The 13,137-nt window shown below is 37.2% G+C and overlaps 1 protein-coding gene across 1 annotated transcript in view; it reads left to right on the top strand.

Annotated features, from left to right (window-relative positions):
- The window catches only part of TRPM3 (transient receptor potential cation channel subfamily M member 3), a 236,995-nt gene that overhangs the window by 78,371 nt on the left and 145,487 nt on the right, over positions 1–13,137 (top strand). The window lies entirely within an intron of this gene.

The raw sequence follows: 13,137 nt of genomic DNA, 5'->3' as shown, positions 1-13,137 counted from the left end.
GAAAAAAAAAAAAGTGAAAATGAAGTAAAGTAATAGCAGTTGTAATCTGCATTTAGGTTATTCCCATCAGTTTAATCTGTTTTTTGAAAACAAATGTGGTCCTCAAGTAACTTGATTCTATGTTCTGATGCAATTCAACAGGTAATCTCTTTCTTAATTTTTGTTAATAACTCCATGGAAAATCCTGAAATTAGACTTTGTCTCAGGTATGAATGCAGACATTCATACAGACTGCTGTAAAGAAGGATTTTTAGAAGTCTTCAGTGTTTCAGAGCAAAATTCTTCACTTTCTTTATCCTTTGATTGAGGAACTAATCCTCCTCCTGGAAACCCCTTCCAGGCACAAAAAAGACAAGAAAGTTGTTAGAATTATTCAGTACGGATTCACTGAGGGGAAGTCATGCTCTACCAAGCTGATAAACCTCTGCAATGAAATGCCTGGCTTGGTAGGTGAGAGGAAAACCGTGGATGTTGACTGTCTGGGCAATATGGTTTTCATCACTTTCTCCCACAAGATCCTTACAGAGAAGCTGTTAAAGCAGTCAGTGAAGTGTTCTGAAAACTAGCTGAGCAGTTGAGCTCAGAGGGTTGTGATCAGTGGCTTGAAGTCTAGTTGGGAGCCACCATACTGGATCCTACCCTGTTTAACATATTCATTATTGATATGGATGATGGAGCAAAGTGCACCCTCAAAAAATTTTATTTTGACATAAAAGTGAGTGTGCTTGATTTCCCAAAGAATTGAACTTCCATCAAGAGCAATGTGGACAGTCTGGAGAAATGGCCTTGCAGGACTCTCATGCAAAGTGGACAGAACAGAGCTCTCATTAGTGGTGCCCACTGCCAGGAAAAGATGTAGAGGACACAGATTGAAATAACAGTAGGAGAAGACAGTAATTCTGTGTTATGGAGAGTGAATTTATAAAACTATCCTTTTTGTTATAAAGCTCACTAGCATCAACATTTTTCACAGGCACTTTGCAATACAGTGTTGTCAACATAGGGGCATACCAGACAGGCATCTATGCCTCCCTTGTTGATTTTGAAGATTACCTGATCTAATTTTCTAATGTTATTTTTAAAAATGATCTTTCTTGTAAGATCCTGAGACAATCTCCACAATTCACATCTGCTTTGTATTCAAGATACCAAAATGATTTTATTCTTTCTCTAGTATCTTTTAATGATTGATAGCTCAGTGTTCTAGTAAATGCCTAGCAATATTTATCTAATGTCACTGTTATTTTCACAATGTATCTAACATATAGCATTGTCAGACAACATTTTCAGAATATTTGGTAGTTTGTTTATGATAGTAAACATCTGTTGACTTCTACAATTTAAGAATTATCTGCATTCAGTAGAGGAAGTTCTGGCTGACAACCTTAAGCCATTGTTTCTTCAAAAATTATGAAGTGTTGAAATCTCTTTGTGAAGCAGGATGCATAAACAAGGAGACAATCCAGTACAAAAAGTCCAAGTGTTTTGTGCACGGTTTTGTTATGAAGTCCAACATTAGCACTGTACTGCCATCTGCTGAAAAGTAGTGATGACCCACTGGTATCTGAACAGAGATCTCCATATGCCCTTTTCTATGCTCAGTAACAAATACCACATACTTTCCTGCCTATCTATAAGTATTATCTTTTTGCCTTACCCTTTTGTTCTTGTCTTGACTTTGTCTTACCTAATGATGGTTCTCATTTTTAAAACTGCATCAAGGTTGTCACTTCAGTGGCCTTGTGTAGCAAAAGTGTAATTAACAATAAAATCAACATGAATTGATATGAAACAAGAGTGATTCAAATTAATCAGCTGAAAAAGGCTTTCTGTAACTTAATTTTGCTGATATTCCACTTGTAGTTTTATAAGGAAATGGCCAATGTGAATCAGTGAGTGATTTCTTCAAAATGCCTGGTTTTCTTGTCTACCACTTGTGTGAGTTTCTTATATGAACTGGTTTAGTCCATTTGGTTATTGTTTTGTTTGTTTGTTTGTTTGTTATCATCAATGCTAGATTAAAGCACTATTCTACCTCAAATAAATAGTCTGTGTCTAAGTTTTCCATAACCCTCACACTCATCATCAGAGAATCATCAAAGAATCATTTCAATTGGAATGGACCATAAAAGGTCTAATGGAAAGAGACACTTATAGCTCTGTTTGTTTGCTCAAAGCCTGGTCCAGCCTGGCCTTGTATATCTCCAAGGCTGGGGCAACCACTATACATCTCTGGGCAACCTGTTCCAGTGCCTCATCACCCTGTTTGTGAAACATTTCTTCTTTGTATCTAGTTCTACCCCTTTTTAGTTTGAAACCATTTCCCCTTGTCCTGTCACTACAGACCCTGCTAAAGAGTCTGTCTCTTTTTTCCTTAGAGCCTCCTTTTAGATACTGAAAGACCACTATCATGTTTTCCTGGAGCCTTCTCTTCTCCTGGCTGAACAGCCCAAGCTCTCGCAGCCTGTCCTCACAAGGGAGATGTTCCATCCCTATCTCTCCTCTAAATGATATAGCTACAGCCTGAACGAAGAACAGCCAGTGTAACATCAGGTATTAAAGAGCAAGTCTGACTGTGGGCACTGCCCTTCTGGCAGAGCAGAGACTGGTGTCCTCCCTTTTCACAGCCTCTTAGTCAGAAGGTGACAATAACTGTTCCCATCAAATGGTGCATAGCATAGCCCTAAAGGTGCTTGGGGCATATTTTAGTGGATTTCCAAAATCTGAAAATAATGATAGTTTCATTCCTGTGGGATCAACTTTGAAGGTCTTTATCAGTAGCTAGGAAAAGTTTGAAAGCAGACTTCAGGTTGGTGAAAAATGTTGCTGATGGCTCCAAAGAACAAGAATGGAGAGATGTACCCAAATGCTAGATGATATACTTGAACCTTAATGAAGGACTTACAGATTCAATCAATTCTTTTGCTTTTCTTTTTTCACTGCAATCTCTGTTTAATTCTAATGATTAGATAAAAAATATAAAAATCTAACACTTTAGATGAATGTGTATATAAGGAAAGCAGTTCTCTCAAAGAGGATACTCTCAAAGAAGAACATTACATAATCACACAGAATCACAGAACTACAGGGGTTGGAAGGAACCTCTGGAGATCATTTACTATTTAAGCATAGAAGTTTCTCTTCATTGGGAAGAATAGCTCTATAGCTTTTTGACAACAAATTAAATTAATCGATTTTCTGGACTTTTACATCTGTAAACTCTTTTTTTATTAAATGTTAAAGTGTCAAAGCAGAGGATGCGTCACAGCAAGTACATTAGTCTAGAAATCAGTACACCATATAAAGCATCTAAAAGGACAGTAGATGTTATAAGCCTAATTTGCAAATACTTATGTTCTAAAACTAGAAAACAACACACTGTCTATTTTGTTACAATTGTAATACCATTTTGAGGTTAGAAATTCTCCTGCAGTGCATGAGGAAAAGAGAAAGATCATGGATAGCATATAATAATGTCTTTTAAGATTTTGAATGAAGGGGTACAGTAAGTCACAAACTGTATTTACAAAGATAGATCAGTAACTGTGGTGGAGACGGGTCTTTGGGGACAATCTCTATATGCTGATGCCTTATGGAAGTGAGGATTCCACGTGAAACTCAGTGGTGCCCTTACTGCTCAGTCTGATTAAACAGTTGTGTTATGATCTCACAGGCATTTAGAAGTTCTGGATCTTGGTTTTAATCCCTTTTTGAAATATGTATTTTATTTCCATAAAGATAGCAAATCACTGAATCATTACAGAATTACAGAATTGTAGGGATTGAAAGGGAACTCTGGAGATCATTAAGTCCAACCCCACTCTCACAGTAAGCAAGTTCTTTCTCATGTTTGTATGGAACATTCTGTGTCTGGTTTCTTGGGGCCTGTTGCCCCTTGTTCTGTTGATGGGCCCATCCTCTTGACACCTACTCTTTAGAGCACTAAATAAGAGCATTTAAATTAGAGCATTTATAAGCATTATTAACATTCCCTCTCAGCCTTCTCCAAACTCAACAGTCTCAGATCTCTCAGCCTTTCCTCATATGGGAGGTGCTCCTCATCATCATTGTGGCCCTCCACTGGAATCTCTCCAGCATTTCCCTGTCTTTTTTTCTTTCTCTACTGTGACACAGTACACCAGACATGGACTCACCAAATGCATACTTGCATGAACTCTAGGCATGTATGTCCCAGTTCCTCTGGTAGGCAATGAACATTGACATCCTTTTCATGTTTGATTTGAGAGACAAAGGGAAATAAGAGCAGTGAAAGCTGTGAAGCTCTCTCTTTTGTGTTCATCAGTGAATTTGTGCCAAGCTGGCCAGATTTCAGGTCAGCTTTTCCTACCATCACCTGCTGGACTGGAGATTCATTTTCACATTTTGCCAGCAGAAGTTACTACAAAATATCTATGAACAATTGTAGCATTAAAGCATTGTTACAACGCATTTTGCCAGAACAAAATGGCTAATTTTATTGGCTGTGTCAGCAATGTTCATTGTCATTTGTTTTTCTTTCAGAGCTTAGTATTTTTGTGATGCTAGTTAAAATGGCCTGCCTGCTGCTCAGTTGTTTTCATTGAAATAATACTCCATTTTGCTGCTCATGGATCCATAAAAATGGATCATCAGAAAGAATTTGTCACACCAATAAGTTTCTTATCTCTACTTCCAGATTTTTCTAACTAAGCCTACTGGGGCAAAATGGTAGGACTAGTTTAGTAACTATGTTTCCAACAACTTTCCAACAATAAACAACTAAGAACAATAGTTTAAAAAATCTTTAACTGATATGCTACATATCATATTCAATTGAAATAAACTGGAACTACAATTTAATCTAATTAAATTTCCATCAAATTAATAAAGTAAAGTAGAGTTCTGCCAAAGAAAATACCATTCTTTTTAAATTCAGCCTGTACTGTTGTGGTGGCCAACTAAGTTTACAAAAAAAAAATCCAACTACTTAAAAGCCTTAATTTTAACAGCAGCTGACAAGACTATAGTTGATTTTACCAGTCAAAATTATTATTTATGTGAAAATGTCACATCATTGATCTTGGTATAATATATTTAGAAACTTTTGTAGTTAATAGTATTTGCTTACTTAATGTGCAGATGCATAAATAAGCTTTAGAAAATAAGCTTACTGAGTCTATTGTTAGATTTTTCTAATGATGATATTTTCTTAGTTAAAAAGGTGCTTGCTTATAGTTTGTGGTGTATATAGCTGTTTTTCAGAAGCAACACATCTTCAAAGTTATTCTGACTCTTTTTCTATTGCCATGTTTGTATGGCTTGTCTTTTCAGACACATTCCTTACTTTAAAATCCATATTGTGCCTGCACAGCCAGTAAAGGTACTCTGATTCATGAAATGAGTGCAGGAAGTTTAAAAAAACAAAGATTTCCCTGTATTTTGCAGGAAGACATAAAACAAACAAACCAAAAATTGTTTGTTCGTAAAAATCTACTTCTTCACTCTACTCTGAGTGAGTGGGGGAAAAGAATTGGAAAGGTAAAACTTATGGATTGGGATAAAGACAATGTACTAGGTAAAGGAAAAGCCACATGCATAAGCAAAGCAAAACAAGGAATTAATTTGCTACTTCCCATCAGGCAGGTGTTCAGCCATTTCCTCATCATATACGTCTTAACTTGCATGTAAACAGGAGGGGGAGGAGGGAGAACAGCTGTTTACAAGGGTGCATGGTGGTAGAACAAGAGGGAATGGTTTTAAAGTGAGACAGGGAAGGTTTAGGTTAGATATTAGGAGGAAGTTTTTCATTCAGAGTGAAGCACTGAACAGGTTGCCCAAGGAGGTTGTGGATGCGCCATCCCTAGGCATTCAAGGCCAGGCTGGATGTGGCTCTGGGCAGCCTGGTCTAGTGATTGAAGTCCTTTTCAACCCAGGCCATTCCATGATTCTGTGATTCTGTGATTCTATGCTTTATTGGGAAGACAAACTCCATTACTCCAGAAGTTCCTCTATTCCTCTTTCTTTCACTTCAGCTTTCATTGCTGAGAAGACAACATATGGTCTGGGATATCTGTTTGGTAAATTTGTGCCAGCTGTCCTAGCTATATGCCTCCCGTCTTACTATGAAACCCCAGCCTCCTCACTGGCAGGCCAGCGTGAGGAGCAAAAGAGTGCTTGATTCTGTGTAAGACCTGCTCTGTTACAGCTAAAAGGATTATTGTGTTATCGCAACTAGTCATGGATCCAAAACATAGTATCATTGTTTTTATGGTTGTGTTTAGAGAAGTGTTTGAATTGATTTTCCTCTAAAAACAAATGGGCATATGGTAGTAATTGAGTATCTGGGAATCTTGTGTATTTGTACTTAAGGAAATAGTTCAGTCTGGAATTTCATTAATTAGCTGAATGTTGCTTTATCACCAGCTGTTAACAAATATTTTAAGTAAGAATTAAAACAAGAAAAAGAAGAATTGTATTAAGCTTTTTTAAGAAGGAAGCAATTTACATAGATGAATGTGCACACGTACTCTATACATTTTGATCATAATAGTTTATACAGTAAATTGGAAAATGTGAAACTTTTCAAAAATTGTTTTATATTTTGTCTCTCTTTTCTTTCTGCATGAATAGGCAGTTTAAAATGACTAAAGAAAGTGTTTCATTATCATGAGTCTAGAGAGATCTGTCTCCCCTTGAGCTATGTCTACAATAGGAAGAAAAATTTTGTACTAAATTTTGAACCACTTCTGAAGCAATCAGTGCAGTTTGGACTTTTTACTTCACCCAAACTGTAGACCAGTCCCCTGGATTGAATATATCTGTTGCAAATTTGATTGAAACTAACAGAAGAAATATAGTTCTCCTCACTGTGAAGCCTGAGAGGTCCAAGAAATACCACTCTACCTTTTCCATCATCTTCTGTAGATGATGTCAGCATGTCACTGCAACTTGATAGCATCATTTATTTTGGTTCCTGTATATTTTCTCCTATTATTTTTGATTGTCACTACTTATTTCAAAGTAACACCATAGTGCCTTTGGCTTCAACCTCCTGCTCATTCTGAGAAAACCAAAGAAAAATACTGCAGAAAAAAATGAGTCAGGCAGTATCTTAATCTGCAGGTATAACAGAAGCACACACTGAATTAATAGACCTTATTCCACAGGAGTATTGTTTTGCGCAAGAAAATCTTGAACAATGTCTGAGAGCCTTTGCTTCTGTAGCTGCCTTGACACAGGCCTCAGTGCCTGAAACAAATGAGTTTTCTCAGGTGAAACCACTTTGTCCCTGTGACATTAAATATCCGATGCTGTGTTCATGGTTTTTAAATGTAGAACAGCACAGGTGAAGTCTTCAGCCAAAAGATAGAGCTTTACCTTTGCTACTCTTTTATAAAATTTTGGGTAGCTCTCTGTAGTAATCAAGAAAGATGCTTTCACTGGTGAAACCTTTGCACCACTGAACTGTACTCTAGGAGCAAAGGAGTAGGTGCTGATGTCTTCTTTCTGGTGACAGGGATAGAATCCAATGGAATGGCATGGGGCTTCATTAGGGGAGGGTCAGGCTGAATATCAGGAAAAAATTATTCACCACAGAATGATCAGGCACTGGAACAGGCTCCCAGGGCAACTGTCACAGTTTTAAGTTTGAGTGGTCCAGTGCTAAGCCTGGAGCTGGACTCCATGATCCTCATGGGTCCCATACAACTTGGGAAATTCTATGATCCTAATAAAAGCCCCAGATGAGACCTCCTCCAGGTTCTCCCGTACAATGAGTCTGAATACAGGGATATGAGCACCCAAGCAAGCAGCAGGATTGATGGTGTGCTTCTGCAGGAAGGTATATTCAAAACTGCAACAGTAAGGGCACATCTCCAGAACATGGCTGTTGTCCCATATCTTCAGATAAATAATATTCCTTTTCCTGGATTTTGCTGATCATTTTTTGTGTGGTTGTATGGTATTCCCAGCAGATTTACATCTTGCCAAAGCCTTAGAACTTCCTTTGAAACATATTTATAAATATTACTTTCCTTAGAACCACAGAGAGCAACAAGTTGTATCTCACAGCAGAACAAAGGGACTGACACTGCCATCAGGGAAACATTAGTAAAAGGAAGATTGATAAAAAGTGTAGGATTACAATAGGTGAGTTATTGAGATGGCAAGAGAAATTAGAGTGGGCAGGCACAGCAAGAATGTTGCTATGTTTATATGTTTGTGAGATCTGGGCCCTACAAAGAGCTTGAGATAGCATAGATTATCATATGAAATATGAATTAAATAGTATAGTTCGGCTGTTGTGTATACAAAGCACTTCCAGCTGTCTGTAGTGACTGTGGAGGGCTTTAACACCTTCCATTGGCTCCTATATAGTTCTGGATGACTTTTAGCTGCTTATCGGCCCAGTGTCACCATTTGCAGGTGGCACACATGCAGAAAAGGTCTCCCCATCTCATATTTTCCAAAAGGAATCAAATCCATACTCTCTGAGAGTGATGGATGTTCAAATCTAGTGAGAGAAATAATGAGGATTTACTTCAGAAATTCACTGCTGGTGTAAATGCTGAAGTTGTCAAAATATATGTCTCAAAATGAGGAATATGTGCCTAGCTTTTGTTTTTGAGGAATGTTTGCAAAGCTAGCCTTCAATAGTGTGTGTTTCTAGAAGAAAAAAAAAATACATTCTTAAATTTAATAATTAGATGCTGTTTTATAGCCTTTCTCCACACTGAGAGAGGTCAGCTCACTGTTTGCTAATGAAATCGAAAACAAAATGCAATATTGGAAGGATTTTAAATTAACTTATGAGGGTGCCATTCCATTGGGATTATGAATTTCCAAGGGCTATTTCTGTTGATATTGCTAACAGGAAAGGTATTTCTGAAACTGTCATAATCTGATGTTCTTCCTTATAAACTGAAAGACCCAATACTGAAATCCGTCCATTGGTAACGCACTGAAAACATGTTATTTAATATTTGTATATTGCTTTTTCATCTTCAGAAAAGATCTGTATTCTGCAGGCACAAAGAAGGAGTGCTGTTGTGAAGAAGGAAATTCCCCTGTTGTACACCTTGAGAGATGCTGGTTTTTTTAATATTCAGACAAAAGAAACACAGATGCTATGGCTCTGAATTGACTTATATTTGAATTCATCAGGGCAAATGTGAAAACATGCAGTATGCACCACAGCTAGTGTTCACCCCACAATTATAATTTAATTTTCACATAAATAATAATGTCGATATTTAGTGGTCTAAAAGATAGTTGGTGAAACGGAAAAACAGAACTAAACTCTTGCTTATTCAGTTTTTTTCCCCCACTTTTCTTAAAAGTATTACGAATTCCTACTACACCTCATTGGCAGTGAGAAAAAAGCTTGTAACTATTAGCAACATAAAATCAACAACTGAACTCCATTATGCTTTCTCAGACCTATTTATGTTTTTTTTTATTTCTTCCTAATGTTTCCTTTAAATTGCTCTTGCACTTTGGAAAAATAGATATGAACAGTTTCATTCATGGCTCCCTTATGAAAGTTCTGGACTCATTATTTTAGATAACTGAAGGTAAAATGAGATCCAGTAACTTCAGAGAAAAGAGAAAGGCTAGCAAAGAGCAGAATTGTGATTAGAACTGAGCTCTCATTTAGGATCATAATACATATATTTTTTTTAATGGTGCTGATTTTTCACATACGTTCAATGGCTGTAATCCCCACCACCAAACTTGTCAGTCATTCTCTACCACAATAATGTACTGTGATTTTAAAAGGCCTGGTGAAGAGTAGGAACTCATCTGGGCAACAAAGAAAATTTAGATAATTGTTTCAAGTGCAAAGCCCTGCATTGTCCAGATTCAGTGACCTAGAAAAAACTCCAGTACTAAGAGACAGACATGAAATATCAGGAGTTTCTGTATAGGGAATGTGAAAGTACTGGCACAAAGCCAGTTTGACACATGTTTTGCTTCCTTTGAAGGATCTCCTGCAACACTCTGTTTTATATTAAAATTATTATTCTTTCTAAGCATAATCAATTGGTAAGGAGCAGCTTTGCAATGGAAAGCTGATAAAAAAAAGATAGTAAAGTGCAACAAATGGTCTGTTGTGATGATTTTTTTGTGATTAATTCATTTTATCTGTTTTAAATCTGCTGACTTACAGCTGGCCATTAGTCCTGGAAAGAATTGGAAGAGAAAGTTTATGAAAATTGCTGACCTATGATTCAAATATCAAATACAATTGGACGAATTTGCATACAGTAATAAAAAGCCCGATTCAACTCATGCTGATGTATCCAAGCTAGCTTTCAGCTAACTACAAGTTCTGAAGTCAAGCCAGTAGATCTTAGAATTGCCTAGTGCAAAATGGCTTTTCAGTTCATGCTTTAGTTTGGCTTTGGTGATTATGAGCCTATTGATACTAGAGAGTAAACACCAGCAGTCGGAAATGAAATAGAAATGTTTGCTTTTTATAAAATAGGTAAAGTTGTAAGAGATCTCTGGAACAGCAAAATAAGCATGATCAGCAGGTTGAGGAAGGTGATCCTGTTCCTCTACTCTGTACTGGTGAAACCTCACCTGGAGTACTGCATCCAGTCGTGGAATACTCAGTACAGAAGAGACATTCCAAGGGATGGAATGCCTTCCTTATGAGGACAGGCTGAGAGAGCTGGAGCTGTTCAGCCTGGAGAAGAGAAGGCTCCAGAGAGACCTCGTAGTGGCCTTTCAGTATCTAAAGAAAGGCTCTAAGAAAGGGGACAGACTCTTTAGCAGCGTTTGTTGTGAGACAGCAAGGAGTAATGGTTTCAAACTGAAAGAGGGGAGATTTAGACTGGGCATAAGAAAGAAGTTTTTTGTAGTCTGGGTGGTAAGACACTGAAACTGGCTGCCTAGAGAGGTGGTGGAAGCCCTATCTTAGGAGACATTGAAGATCAGGCTGGACCAGGCTGTGAGCAATCAGTTTGAGCTGTAGGTGTCTGCTTACACTGCAAGGCAGTTGAACTAGATGACATTTAAAGGTTTCTTCCAATTCAAACGTTTCCATGGTTATATGAAATCAGCTTGTTCAACCCTTCTCCTCAAACAGAGTGAGCCATAGCAATGGATTGGTGCTGCCGAGAAAGTGATTCACCATATGAGAACAATGAATGTTACTTTGCATTATGCAATTGAGACACAATTCAGATCACTGGAATCTTTGTGGCATGTACACCGTATGGGGAAAGGAAATGACTATAGGGCAAAAGCAACTCATGTTAGTAAAAAAGCATGATGTGAATGCCCTTGAGTATGAAGTTTGTGATTACATCATTTATGCTACATGTACAACATCTGTAAACAAATTCTGGCTGTATTGGGGTTTCAGATTTATTCTTATAATGAAGGAAAATGATTAATATACCGTATATTGATCCTTGTAAGAAGCATGAAGACTGAAAGGAATACTGAACTGACATATTTAGGCTCTACTTTTGAGTGGCAATCTGCTGCAGCATTAATTTTTTAAAGCAGTGGAGTCCTACTGACTTACAGGAGACACTAACTAACAGGTGAGAAAACAGATTGCTTTTTGCTAGAGGCATTGAAAATAACAAGATGCTCAAAGAATCAGTGAGCCATGTAAACAGACTACTTCTTGGACCCATTCTAGACCCTACTTGATGTAACGATGTCATATGGGACTCAGTTAATGTTAGACATTACTAGGAAGTTTTCCTCTCTCACAGTAGCTATCATAAACCATGCAAGGTCTATTAAGATATTTTTGAATGACTACGTTGTCTAGTATTCAAGAAAGAAAAAAAAAAAAGAAAAAAGATCAAATTGCACAAACACCATCCAAATCAGTGAATATTTCATGTATTTCATGTAGGGACATTCTCTGATGTGCCTCCCATAATGTGAGACTCCACAATGTCTGAAGTATCCACATGAAGGATATGCTGGTACCAGTGAGACTCCCATTTTAGACTGAACTCTCACTATGCAGAGCTCTAGTAAGGCAGCAAATGAAAAAGAATGTGTAATGTTTCTGTGTTCTCAGGACATAAATGTCAAAGATATATAAGGATCATACTAGAAGTCATGTAAATTGACTGTAACCTCAGGCCTCTGACTAACTTAAGATCGTTCTTGGTGTAAGAAGGCTGAGCTAGTATCTACAGCCAAGCCAGTGGATAGGTGAGAGACTCAGAAATAAATTGAATGACTGAAAATCTGTTAAGGGGGTGAATGTCTGTAACAACAAACAACTGCCAAATATAGAGAGATTGGAAAGCAGGAAGCAAGCTGCAATTAGAATAAATTTAGAGAGCAAAGGTAGATCTAAGGGAGACTTTGAGGTGGGGATTTGTGGTTCAAAATAGATGTTGGCTGTTAGCAAAGAAACCAAGTGGCAAAATAACATTTTTTAAATAGAATGTCAATAAAGAAAGATGGACAATGAGTTACAGTATTCATTTTGGTACTGCAAGTACAAAAGCATGTTCCCTTTCACCAACTTCACCTGTTTGCATTTTCACTTACACACTGTTTAGGGTGTTTAGACTAAGCTCTGACTCTCACTAATTTGTATTTGAAGTACTGGGAACAGCTAAACTGACTTCAAATGGTGATCTGAGGGGTCAGTGTGATCTAAATTATTAATAATTCTATTAATATATCATAGCTGAACTCATACAATTCAGACATTACACTTCCTGTTTTTAAGGCTTTCAAGTATCCTTAGTTTACTGGCAAACAAATGGATGCATACACATGAGTTGGCTTCCTCAGTGTAATACAAGAAATCAGTCAAGAAGACTACTTTCCTACACATTTGTGTCAGGGGCAAGTAGAAGAGACGCGCTTTTCAGATGATACTGCTTTTTATTTATTCTTGAGAAGTCTGCTGCAGATTTGATACGGTGTAAGAAGAGTTGGAAATTCTTTTTATTTTCTATCTACATTTCTGTCTTGTTGATTCTTAAAGAATTACATTAACATAAGTCACTGCATTTGGTTCCTGTAAGTCCAAGTATCACCAGACATATCATCACAGACTGTCTTCAACTTTCACAAAAGTCTTACAAATGGTGATGATGAATAAAGTGTTACGTAATTTCAAATCTCTTTTTAAAATAAGAAGTTTGTAGGTTTTTTTTAAATTGATAA

Source organism: Meleagris gallopavo, chromosome Z, assembly GCF_000146605.3.
Source record: "Meleagris gallopavo isolate NT-WF06-2002-E0010 breed Aviagen turkey brand Nicholas breeding stock chromosome Z, Turkey_5.1, whole genome shotgun sequence".
Lineage (NCBI taxonomy): Eukaryota > Metazoa > Chordata > Aves > Galliformes > Phasianidae > Meleagris > Meleagris gallopavo.
Note: the sequence above shows the minus strand (reverse complement) of the source record. Positions and strands in the feature narration are given on the sequence as shown.